Source organism: Protopterus annectens, chromosome 2.part1 (genome assembly GCF_019279795.1).
Source record: "Protopterus annectens isolate FY-2018-M chromosome 2.part1, PAN1.0, whole genome shotgun sequence".
NCBI classification, from domain to species: domain Eukaryota; kingdom Metazoa; phylum Chordata; order Ceratodontiformes; family Protopteridae; genus Protopterus; species Protopterus annectens.
Window position 1 is genome coordinate 1,541,951,941 of NC_056729.1, and position 13,920 is coordinate 1,541,965,860.

At 35.8% G+C, this 13,920-nt stretch overlaps 1 protein-coding gene and 1 non-coding gene across 2 annotated transcripts in view; one reads left to right on the forward strand and one right to left on the reverse strand.

Annotated features, from left to right (window-relative positions):
• Positions 1-13,920, forward strand: part of MORN1 (MORN repeat containing 1) — a 3,597,386-nt gene that overhangs the window by 2,239,849 nt on the left and 1,343,617 nt on the right. The window lies entirely within an intron of this gene.
• On the reverse strand, positions 587-659 carry TRNAV-CAC. Its single transcript has one exon. It is a non-coding gene; the product is annotated as a tRNA-Val (tRNA).

Sequence of the window (13,920 nt, forward strand, 5' to 3'; positions counted from 1 at the left end):
TAGGCTGTATGGACTGCCTTTCCTCATCAATGGCCTTGGTGACTGTCTCGAAAAAGTCAACCAAGTTTAAGAGGCAGGATCTGCCTTTGACAAAGCCAAACTGAGTTGGATCCAAAGTCTGCAAGTTCCCTATGTCTTTATTTATGAGTTCCATTATGATCCTCTCCATGGCTTTGCAGATAAGGCTTGTCAAGCTAATGGGCGGTAATTTCCAGGGTCTGTGGAGGCACCGCCCTTATGAAGTGGGACCACAGTGCCGCGCCACTCCTTGGGTACGTATCCTGAGGTGAGGCTAAGATTAAACAGCTGTCCTAACTGTGGGTTTAATTCCTCATTGAGTTCATGAAGCACACAGCCGGGGACACCATCCGGTCCCATGGATGCTGTGTTTTTTGCCTTAGTGAGGGCAGTTCTCACCTGGGCGTTGGAGATGTTTGGGGGGCTACAATCCTCTGGAATAGATATCTCTCCTTTTGGGGGGGAGGGGGGGGAGAAAGGTATCTGAAACCGCAAATTTAGTTATTGGAATCGAATGGGTTTTCTTTGGTCACACCTGCCCCAATTTCCTTATCTTGCACTAGCATAATGGTTCCACTGGGGATCGAACCCAGGACCTTCTGCGTGTGAAGCAGACGTGATAACCACTACACTACAGAACCTACACTGATAACCACTACACTACAGAACCTACCAAGTATGTGACATTTTATTATTGTCGCAGAGAGACTCCACTAAAAAGGTTTACAAGAGCAAATGGAAAAGATTTTCATTTTTAGTCTTGAGAAACAACACTGGCCCTTTCACTGCCCTGTCTCTGTTCCTGAATTTCTGCCGAGAGACCATGACAGTGCTGTCTTCTAAGAAGGTGCTAGTTTTTTCTACAATTAAACTATAATTGGCATCCATATTAAATTTTCATACACAAGACAAAATGTGTTCTTTGGCTGCTAATAAATTATGTAGGGCTTTCTTGATGGGCACATTCCTCCTTAGAGCCCCCCCCCCCCCAGTAAAGGTTCCTTTACCTCCCTTGGATTTGACATCAGCATTACAAGGTCTGACTCAAAAACCCTTTTAACCTTCAGCAATAAATTATTTATGAATCTGACATTAACCAATCCATTAATGTACTGGTTTTATTTCCAAATTTTTCAAAGGAGAATAGATGCTACATCTTCTGGATGTGCATAGACAATTATGTTTTTATTTACGCAGAACTAAAGAGATCAGAAAGTCAGACCAGCTGTTTGTCTCCTTCTCAAAAAATTGATTGTGTTGTCCAGTATCTGGCTAAATGGATAACTGATTGCATTTCCTGGATCTACTCCCAGCAAGGCATTTCTCTGCCAAGACCACATAAAACCCACTCAATGAGATCCATGGCCATTTATCTGCATTTTGATCAAGAGCTTCTGTTGATAATATTTGTGCAGCAGCCACATGGTCCAATGCTCATACCTTTGTTACTTATTACAAACGGGACCTAATCTCAAAAAGCAGAGCTGCCTTTGGTTCAGCGGTTCTCCAGAATATTCCTGCATGAGGCCCCCCCCCCCCAAAGATTCACATCGCAGGAGACTATGTCCCATTCATTGAGGAAGAATGAAAAGGACAACATCAGATTTAAAAGTTATGTAATCAACATAACTAGACATCTGTGTTGTCTATTTTCATTCTTCCTCAAATTCCTCCTTCATCTCCCTTCCTATAATCTTCTGGCGTGACCTGATTTTTTTTGTTGGAATCTATAGTTCCAAGTTTGAGCCATAATCTATTATCTAGCCTTTTCTTTAACTACATAATATAGATTATAGGGCAGCCAACTCAATCTGAGGTGCTGGGGATGCGCTAGGATATTATGAGTAGAGGGAGGAGCTCTAGAGTTGGAGCCAAAGTCTGAAGTATGTGGCTGAGCCAGATCCAAGGATCAGATCCTTAATCCAGTCATTAAGGAAGAATGAAAATGGATACGACAAATGTCTAGCTATGGTGAGTATATAAGTTTTAATTTTAGCATATTGAGAATTAACTTTACTTTTAAGTACAACGTGTCTTTTTCTTTTATTATCTATCCTGTTTTCTATTTGGGTTCTGTTACAGAGGTTACTTCTTAAATTTAGTGTTATAGTTATTTCTGAGGTGTACAGATGGAACTGTGCAGCTGATTATATATGCATAGAATTTGGTAATAAAGGATTCCACATAAGAAGTATGGTCATCATGTTGGAAGGAGATTTTGAATTTAGTGAAGTCATTATTCAGTTTTTGTAGATTAGCCTTTTTACAATTTCTGAATACTTAGGTTTTAGATAATGTTTCTGGCTTCAATATTATTCTGAATGCAACTGATCTGAGGTCCAATTTGACCAGGCAAGAAATGAGAATTGATGAGGAGCAAAGCTGTCCCATATTGATAATGACCAAGTCCAGGATTTTTTGCCTCCTTTTTGGAAAGTGAACAGGTCCATAGAGTTTGTGTTGATGAATTCCAGAGATTTCTGCATGTACATGTTTCAAGCTGTATAATTACCTGAGTTAATGGAGGATAGTTGAAGTCTCCTAGGAGAATTGTGTTTGCATTAAATTCATGTAGTTAGGTAGGAAGTATGGGCTGAGGGTAACATAGTGGGGGGGGAGGTTGGGGTCCTTTAGAGTGCTATGACTCTCTGAGGCTGGCCAACAGTGGAGAATAATAGAATATCCATTTGGGCAAAAAGCATTTTGGAGAAACATTTTCTCCTCAAATGGCATTTATGGAAATTGCTATCCACAAACTGAAAAACTCGTGGCTATTAGTTGCATTAAGTAGAAAGATTTTTCTGACTATAGTTGCCTAATGATGACTGAAAAATAACTGAAGAGGAGGGAACTGTCAACCCAGATCCCTGACAACATTTTTATTTAATAGTAGACTATTATATATACTGTTTATTTACTTTTCCTTTGTTGACCAGATTAGTCCTGCTAGGCCATTGGCCGGGGATGAGAAATATGACTAGTGCACTGGGGAACTATGCTATGACTGGGCCTATTTTGCAAGAACACTTCCTGTTTCCATTCCAGGTATGTCATGCCTCATTTCCCCACAAGTATAACATTTTCTTTGGTCACAGTTACTTATCAAATGTCCTTCTTTTCCACACACACGAGTCTATAATTGCCTAGGGGTACTGGTGACCACCCAAAACATGTTTTTTTTGTGGAAAAGAAGAACATTTGGTAAGTAACTGTGACAAAAGAAAAATGTTATATTTTTCAGAAAATGGGACATGATGTAAAAATGTGAAATGAAATGTTATAAATGTAATAAAATGGACATTTATGGATGGATTGCAAATAATGAAAATAAGAGTAAGGAAAAAGAAAGTGATGAAAATTAATAAAGAGAAAACCTTTTAGAAGTAGTAGAAATAGAAGAAAAATTAGATGAGAAAAGAAAAAATAATAAAGAGGGCATAGAAGAAGATTCTGAAATAAGTGATGAAGAAGAAATAAATTGGGAGGTAGCAAAAGGAAAAAAAGAATTCTATTGGTAAAAGACAGAAAAATTAAAGGGATAAGTACAACAGAAAAAAAAGGAATGGATGAAAAAGAATACATATAGCTTATGATTGGGGATTGGTATACTGGTTGAGGTTTTGACTCACAGCACAAGGTACATTGTTTAGTTCTCTCCTTTGGGAGGGATATTGACTAAGCTTAGAATGGCATATTAAGAAAGCTTGCCAAGTAATTAGCTATGAACTTTTGAAACCATGAATCTAAGGAAAAGTGAAAATTAAAATTGTAGAGTGCTTTCTTTATATGTCAATATTATTAAAATATAAGAAGAAGAATGGGGATTTTAGAGTGTTATAATACATGTGATGTAAATATAATTATATTAAAAAATGCAAGATTTTTAACAAATGAAGAAAGATTACAAACAGAAAAACTATGTGGAGGACAGACAATCTTGAATTTAGTCTATAAGAGATGCTCTGGAATAACCATATTCTGTAGAAATACAGTAAAGATATTAGATATAACTTTAGCAAAAATGGAAAGAGTAACCACTGTAGATTTAAAATGGAAAGAACACGTATATACAATTATAACATTATATGCTTATACTAATTATAAAGAATGGGAAGTATTATTTCATTAGATTTTATAATATGTAGTGATAATAACAAAATACTTTAATTGCGATTTAAGTGGTATGTATAAAAAGAATGGGAATGATATAAGAAAAATGTTAGAAGTTAAAAGATGTGGTAAGTTAAAATTCTGGGACAAAAAATCATGGACTTAGAAAATGAGTATGCATAGAACTTAAATTGCTTGTTTTATAGTACCAGAAGGTTTAGTTATAGGCGAAGGGGAGGTAGTTGAAACAGTAGTGGAAACAGAATGTTTTGATCATCTAGCAATATGGCTAGGGATAAAGGAAAACAATGAATATATAAAAATAGGCAAAGAAAAAAAATAAATGAGAAAGCATGGGATGAAGAAAGAAAGAGATTAGCAATGCACGTATGGGCAGATAATATTGCTATAAGAACATTTTATACAAATTGGTCTAAATGATGGATGATATTTAACGAAAATATAAAAAATGTTTTTAAAGTGACAATATGATGTGAGAAAAGTAGAGAAAGAAAAATATAAAAGAACATATAATGATACATTGGAAGATTTAGAACATGATGATAGAAGGTACTTTAACAAAGAAAAAAATATATATGAAAGAAATCAATAAACCCTACAAGAATTGTTATGTAAGCAAAAATATTTTCTAAAAGGAAAAAAGAGAAGGTGTATTGCATTACGTAAAAAGATTAGTGAAGGAAGACAATAGTATAATGAGAGAAATAAAATGTAGAAGAAGAAGTAGAAAGAACTCAGGAAAAGCCCATGAATAGTGTAGTACAATATGTACAAGAAATGTTTAAAGAAAAAAGGTAGTGAAAAAACATGGAAAGTAAAAAAAGTTAGCAAAAAAAAAAAAAGAGAGAGAGAATAAAATTTGGAAAAAGAGATTTATTTAAATGAGCTAGATAAAGTATTAGGACAAGTAAATATATATTTGGTTGCAGGACCAGATGGAATAGGTATGAAATGTATAAAAAATTAAGGGATTTGCAGAAATATATATATATATTTTTTACATTTTGAAAGAATGTTTAAATGAAGGTTTTATATATGAAATTCACATGAAGGAAGGATGATAGAAGACAGTTTATAAACTGGAGACCAATAGTATTGAATAATGATTATAAGATATTTATGAAAATAATACAAAATAGATTTGAAGCTAAAATGGAAAATATTATGGAAGATAATATATATAGTATAATGTAGAAGGGTTGTCAAGAATTATTAATGATGGAAAAATTGTGGATGATATGAATAGAAAAGAAGAAGCAAAAATCATGACAGGAGACCTTAATAGGGGGGGGGGGGGTGGAGCCTAGCTGGCCAACTGAGAGCAGTGAATTTTGAGAGCTCCATAAACTAGTATAATAATATAGGAAAATTTTGTTATTTTCAAGTTTAAAACATCAGAAACCTATAGATAAACTACTAAACTACATAAATAGCAATTTTGGTGGAGGTATACAAAACTTCTCCTGTCAAGTAACTTGGGGATATATTGAGTCAGTGAATATGAACAACTCAAGGAATTCTCATCCAGATGCTGCTTTGAAAAAAGAAATGCAATTGATGACATCTACCTTACAGGAACTATCTTTGAAGATGGAGGGCTTTAAAAATGACTTAGAAAACCTTAAATTAATTTCTCAAAAACAGACTGATTCTCTTAAGGAACTATTACAACAACATCATACAAAAATAACAAATATAGAGACTTCTGAACATGACATTGAAGGGAGACCCAAAGAGGAAGAATTCCAAAAATAATTTCTGCTTAAACAGAATACATGACTGCGTAACAAAATAGATGACTTAGAAAACAGGGAAAGGAGAAACAACATAAGGATCTTTGGTCTGCCTGAAAACATTGAAGGAGAAGACATTCTTAACCTGGATTCCTGAATTTTTAGACTTGAAAGAGAGACTTTCATTTGGAATTGAAAGGGTGCATAGAGCACTGAGGAAACCTGCTTCTAACGCAACAAATACTCCACCTAGATCCATAGTTATAAAATGCCTTTCATTTATGGACAAGGAGCTAATATTAAAATCTGCTTGGAGAAAATCACCCTTAAAATACAATCAAAGCCTGATAAGGTTTGACAATGATTATTCTTCCATACTAGAACAAAGGAAAACAGTCTGGCCAATAATAAAACTGTTGAAACAAAACAACATTAAAGCACAGCTAGACTTTTATTTATTTATTTATTTACATTTGTTGACTGGGAAAATCCAACTGGACACACGTCCTTTCTCAGCAGAGGCCCAGGGAGAAAAGCTCCATAATAAAAACAACAATTAAAAACAACAATTAATTACAGGTTACAGGAATTATAGGTAGGTTTTGTTTAACAATAGTAGTAAACAGTTATAGTTCAAAATGAAATTATTTAGTTAAATGGATAAAAATACTTTTTGCCAATGAGATGAGAACCTTTAATGACTTAGAAGAAGCTACTATATTCATCAAAAACAACATAGTGAAGAAATGGAATGGCTGACCCCTACTCTTAAAAGAATAAAAGAAACAAATCCTTGGACTGATGCTAGAAGGAAGAAACAGAAAACAGATTCTAAGATAGCTGTCCCAAAAAATAACTCTTACAACTGCATCTCTCAAAGTATCAACTGATACGGCACATCACTTGTCATCTGTTTTTATTTAAAAAAGGAGGGGTTTTTAAACAACTGAGAAACAGTAATGATTTATTCAGAATGTTCAAAGAGTCCAACAATTCTTCACAAACAATGGTAGGTCAAGATGGGTTACTATTTACATTATATATAAGCCAAACAAAGCAACATATAATATAAACATATAAGTTTCTATTCTCCTACTTGAATTCAAGTAAATTCTTAACTTGTTCATTTTTCATTGTTTTTACTTATAATAATTTAAGTCATTAATTAACTAATTCAACAAGGTACTATTAATCAGAGTTCAGAGTCAAATGTAACAAATTAACATCATATATAATAGCAGTAAGAGTAGAGTGTTTTGAAAAAAAATGCTGTCATGGAGACTAATGCCTTCTTCAGTTAAAGTATGATTTAAAAATGTCATGTATATCCTGGTTAACTAATAGTAGAAAGCTCTTAGTACAAATGTCATCATTATTCTATCTAAATATAGTTAATATCAATTATGGCAGGTATCATAGCTTTGAATGCTGTTTAATTAAGCCTGACATGGTTTGTGTGGATGCAGCAGTGTCTGGCAGTTGTTGTATGCTGCAATTTCATCTCCGGGAAGCTGTGGTTTGTAGCTTGTGATCAAGGTTTACTGATGCTTGTATATTAGGAAGAGACATTTGGTGTTTTAGCCTGGATCCAGGGGAAGGGGGTGGATAAAACTGTTATTTTGGATATTTGGCAGAGAATAGTTTGTTTATACATCTGAATGACAGGTGGGAAGGCACAAAGAATGTGTTATCTTTTGTTGTGTTGGCTTGTTGGGAGGGGTTTTTTTTTATCTGTTTGTGATCTGTTCTTTTCCTCGTTGCTGCTTCGCTGAAAGGGAGAAAATTTAGGCTTGAAGTTGCAGTGAAGTGAAGCTTAGCTTTAGGTGCATCACAAGCCTCTGGTATGCAGTACACAGACACACTAACAAAATCAGATGCTCCCAGGTTGCTATGGTAATGGAGACAGAGTGATGATAATGCTTAATGGCTCTGAGGAGCCTCTGAGATGATTCTCGGCAATAACATTTTTGGTTTACAAAATATATAATAAAAGGGCTGTTTTAAACCACATGTACAGATATTGATGGTCCCCCAACACTTCGTTTAGTTCATTAAGTTGATTCTTGATAAAAAAATAATAAGCACAATGTTATATTTAAAATGTATTTTGATCCAAAAACATTAAGGACTTACATAAAAGTGGAAGTCTGAGTTATTGTGAAAGACTAAGAGCACTTGGTCTTGTGCAGTACCCTTTGCAGTGGTCTGGGAGATGAGCTTGCTCGGATGTTCATAGGTTCGTAGGTTGGTACTAGGCTATCAGCCCTAGGGCCTACACAAGCTTAGCCATAACAATTCCCTGGCTATTTTTTCAACAGTATTCCCTGAACCCCTTTCTAGCAGGGCGACTGACATGATCCCTGGGGTGAATTTCTTATCTCCCATCCAATCATCAAGGATCCTTTTGAAGAGGGCCAAAGAGGCGCTGTATGTGACATGTATGTGCAGTCTGTTCCAGAGTCTGGGGAGTCTCTGGGTCAGGAACCTAGCCCTCCAGCATGTTTTGTTCATTGTGATGACAAGGTTTAGATCGCCGGAGCGTGTGTCTCTGAGGGATTGGGATTTCTTTAAGTGTAGCATGTCCAACAACTCTGGGTTTGACAAGGCCTTGTATGTTAAGCAGAGATCACCTCTGAATAGACGATATGTGACAGAGTATAGCTGGAGTTTTTTTAGACGGTCAGCATAGGGCATCTGCTTTAGGTCTGTGATTCTTCTAATGAGGTATTTCTGCAGCCTTTCCAGTTGTTGCAGATGTCTTGCGAGGTACAGACCAAACGGGGCACTGTATTTTATAATGGGGCTAATGAGAGATGAGTACAGAGGGACAATGACCTCCTTTTTTCTGGATGAAAAGCCCTTAGTGATGAGGTGTGCCACATAGAAGGATTTTCTGACTGTTGTGGTGATGTGGTTATCAAAGGTCAGACCACTGTCCACCTGTGTCCCTAAGTCTCTTATCACACTTTCAGTGTTTAGTGTCCGGCCACCTATGTGGTAATTCACAGGTACATGTTTTTTTTTCCCAAAGGGGATAACTATACATTTCTTGGCATTGAGCTTGAGCCCATGGCTCTGGCACCAAGCATCTGTTTCTGTAAGGCCCTTTTGTAGAATATCCACATCATTTGGGGATTGAATAATGGCTCCCAATTTGCAGTCATCTGTAAGAGTCCCTTAGTGTTGGCCTGTACTTCAGAGAAGTAGATACCAAACAAGAGTGGTCCCAGGACTGAACCCTGAGGTATTTCACTTTTCACTTGTCTGGAGCTGGATTTGGAGTCAGCTACTTTTACAGTGTGGGTTCTGTCAGTAAGCCAGTTGGCAACCCATCGAGTGATGTAGGGATTAATGCCTAGCTTAGTAAGTTTATCTATGATTCCAGAGTGGGGGATGGTGTCAAAGGCCTTGGCAAGTTTCAGATAGGCTGCGTGGGCCACCTTACCCTTGTCCACGGCTCTGGAGACTGATTTGAAGAAGTCAATTAGGTTCAGGAGACAAGATCGGCCCTTCACGAACCCAAACTGCATGGGGTCCAGTGTTTGAAGGTTGCCAATGTCTTTGCTTATAAGTTCCATGATAATATGTTCCATGGCCTTGCAGATCAGGCTTGTCAGATTGATGGGGTGGTAGTTCCCGGGATCCAAGGTAGAGTCTCCCTTGTGGAGTGGGATAACTGTAGCTGTTCATCACTCATTGGGCACGAAGTCTGAGGTGACACTATGATTAAACACGACACTTGGGTGATGTGCCAGTTCATTTTGAAGTTCATGTAGTACACAGCCTGGGATGTCATCTGGTCTCATGGATGCTGTATTATTAGCATTGGAGGGAGCGTTTTTTTACCTGTGTGGCCATTATTACCGGAAATTGGCAATCATTCAGTACTGAGATGGACCCTTTAGGGGGTGAGAGAGGGGTGAAGTTTGCACTGAATCGATCTGCCAGGATATTGACAGTATCCTTGGGATCAGTATATTTATGCCATTCTGTTGTAGCTCAGAGCAGATCTGAGCATTGCCATTTAGATTTTTGACATAACTATAGAATGCCTTGTGGCTGTCTTTGGAATCTTTGGCAATTTTAATTTTGTAACTAGCTTTGGAGGATTTTATGAGTTATCTCTGCTTCTCACTGAGGGTGGTAAGGGAGTTTTTTGCATCCTGGGATTTTCCTATTTTCTGCAACAGTTTCTTCCTTTTGTTGTAAAGTTTGTTAATGGCAAGGGGCCACCAGATTGGCTTCCTTTTTTTGGAGGAGAGTGTCTTGGTTCTGTTGGGGACGGCACGATTCATGCATTAGTGGATGTACTCGTACAGTGCCTTAGTGTAGGATTCAGCAGTCGAACTTTCAGTTCCCGTCTGCATGGGTGTCATGAAGTTTGCCACTTTTTACTTGAGTAGCATGAAGTTTGCTTTGGAGAAGGTTTTTACAGAGGTTTCCTTACTGGGTTGTGGGGGTGGGATGTGGATGTCAAGTTTGATTAGCTTATGGTCAGACCTGACCAATGAGGGGGAGACCATAGGTATGGAGCATCGATTTCCCATGTTGGTAATGACCAGGTCCAGGATATTGGAACCCCTGGTGGGACTAAGGATTAGTTGATCCAGAGCATTGGAATTTATGAATTCCAAGAACCATTGGGCAAAGGTATTGGTACACAAGTAGTTTTCTCAGTTAATGGCAGGGTAGTTGAAATCACCCAGTATTAGGGTGTTTGGTTATATCTTAATATTTTCCAGTATGTTTAGAAAGGTGTAGTGAGAATCTTGAGGCATGGTGGGGGATCTGTAGCAAGCTACAATTTGGATTGCAGTCATACCTAGTGTTAGTTGCACCTGGAGAATTTCAGATGCATTGTGTTGGGCAAGTAGCCTGATGTTGTGAATATGGACACTCCTCCACTTTTAGTGTTTCAGTCATGGTTTGGTGGCCGAAAAGTGTGGTAAGAGTTGTAGCCTGGTAGTGCAGGAGTGCTCTCTGGAGCCTTGAACCAGGTCTCAGTTACTGCACAGATATCGATGTTCTCCATTTTTAGGAGTGTCTCGAGAGAGTGCATTTTGAGGTTTAGACTTCTAGCACTGAGTAGCATTACGTTCAGATTTTGCATGCTTGTACCTGTTACAGTTGTGTTTTTTTCCTTTGAACTTTGCCTAAAAAAAGGCACTATAGGGGTGGCAAGAGCCTTAGCCAGTAACCTGAATCCCAGGGGTGACAGGTGCATATGGGGCTAGCTGATTCTAGGGGTGTTTGGGGTTGCCGGGAAGTGCTAGAGAGTCATCAGATTTCCTTTGTGGAAATATCTGTGGGAAAGGAAGGTGTGTTGAGTGGTTCACTGGCAGAGTGGCCTCTGCATGGAACAGGCTGTTAAAATGAAACAGGACAAATACTGGTTTGGTTAGTTTAATAACAGCCTGGAAACACACCACATGAACTAGTGAATGGTATTCTGGCAAAAATGGATGGGCATTGTTGCCCGTGCTTGAAGTATTGATATGTGTGTGTATGTAAGGATGGAAATATACTTATAACAAATAAGAAACTAGAAGGGTCTCATAATTTAAAGTCTATGGACTGTATAAACATGCTTGGAAGGAGCTAATAGTAAGAATAAGGATTACAGCTTGTGGTCTCTCAAATAACTAAGCAACAGCCCCCACCAAAAAAAAAAAAACACAATAGTTGCATAATGTATGATTTTAGTAAATCTAGACATATAATATATAATCGTCATCTAAGATGAAGCAGTCTGTTGAATTTAGATATTAAAGACAGGATTTAATAACATGGGCTTGTGTATAATAACACTACTGTCTTAACTTGTCATAAATGACATACACTACATTGAACACCAAGGGGAAGCATGATGACTTTCTTATATAAGTAAATATGCATAACAAGTCATGTAATTCCTTTAACATGAATTGTAGCTTTTGTAACCCATCTTGACCATATATATAATACATAAGCGGTTACCAAGGTAACTAATGTTTATACATGACATCAAACTGACAAAGTTGTTCAAGAGAAACAATATAAGCCTGAACTTGAAATGTCACAGAATGTAACAATGATATTATGAACAAACAGTATTAAATTGACAATAGACACTTAGTTTAATAACATAGGCTTGTGTATAATAATACTACTGTTTTAACTTGTCATAAATGACATATACTATATTGAATATCAAGGGGAAGCATGATGATTTTCTCATATAAGTAAGTGTGCATTACAAGTCATATAATTGCTTTAACTTGAATTGTGGTTTTGTAACCCATCTTGACCATGCATAATACTTAAGCTGTTACCAAGGTAACTAATGTTTTATACATGACATCAACATGAGAAAGTTGTTCAAGGGAAACAATAGAAGCCTGAACTAGGAATGTCACAGAATGTAACAATCACATTCTGAAAAAATAGTATTAAATTGACAATAATCACTCAGTTTAACCTTTGCTGATTATACAAAATAGAATGTTGCAATTTAAATTTAAAGACTTTCAGTATATGCCATGAAATGGCAATTTATGAATATGGGAAGAACTTGTAATCATTAATCACAATAAGTGAATGTGTTGTTTTTAACCTATAATTTTACTCATTTTATAATAAGAAATGACAGATATGAAAATCCTTATGTGCAGGAAATGGGGGGAAGAGGGATGCACTGATAATTTTAATGCACTAACTTTCATCAATGTTCACAGAAAACAAACTTGATGCTTTAAGTAAGTTAGCAGCAAACAAAATGATTACTTAAATGCTGACAAACAATGAAATATAACTTCTGATATATCCAGTAAAATACATTGTATTATAAACATTAGGTATAAATATTAGGTATAAATATTATGAAAGACTTCATCAATAAGGGTGAATATGTTAAATAGCTGTGTGGTATCATTTTTTACTGAAGTTTTATATATGATTCATCCTATTTTACTATGACTGAATTGCTTGTCATCTATCTTTCATGTGAATATTAATTGCTTATACAATAAATAGACATTTATATTGTATTAGAATTCTGTTTAATCTACAATAGTACAATATCTGTTCAAAATAATATAAATATAAATAATATAAATATTTCTTATTCCTATTACAAATATTCTCCATATGATAATTCAATTTATGGAGCTCAGATGTTCTGGATTGTCAAGGTATGAGTGATAATCTGATGGACTTATCCATCAAATTAAGAATGATTTTTCATTCCATGGCTACTGCAGATCTTATTTTGTTAACATTTATTAATGTAAATTTATTTCACAAAATCATTTTTAGTATGCCTGACCAAAACATTACTTTATTGGTAAACACTCAAAGTATAAAACAGATAGTTTCCTTTAAAAGCTCAAAGATATACTTTATAGTTATCAGAGGAAAATATTTAATAGTCACAATAAAACAAAAAATACATAGTCTAAATAACCTAAGATGGATTTAACTTTATTATCTTTAAATACCAATGGCTTAAACAATCCTAGCAAGAGATCAAATCGACTGAAATATTTAAAACTTAACAAAGCACAAGTCGTCTTCCTTCAAGAAACTCATTTCAAAACAAATGACAATAACAAATGGAATCCTAAGGAATATATGATACTGGCACAGTCCACTTACAAGACAAATACAAATGGGGTAACAATTTTATGGAAAACAAATTAGATTAACCCAGAAATCATTTAGAAGTATGAAGATAAAGAAGGCTTTATGACATTAGTAATAGTTAAATATAATAACAGAATATGGACTCTTCCCAGGCATTGGAACAGGAACTGTTAAAAAACACTTAAATTTAATTTCCAATAATTATAAAGGCAACTTAATATTAGAAGGAGATTTTAACTGTATATTTGATATTTCTGAAACTACAAATAAAAGACTGTTGCATACATCTGCTGTATCAAAAGCTTTAAACAAGTGGATAGAAGCATTTCATCTTGTAGATACTTTCAGATTTAAAGAAGATAAAACTTTGTTGTTTTCCTATCAAGATCACAGATTTGGTACCCAAACTAGAATAGAT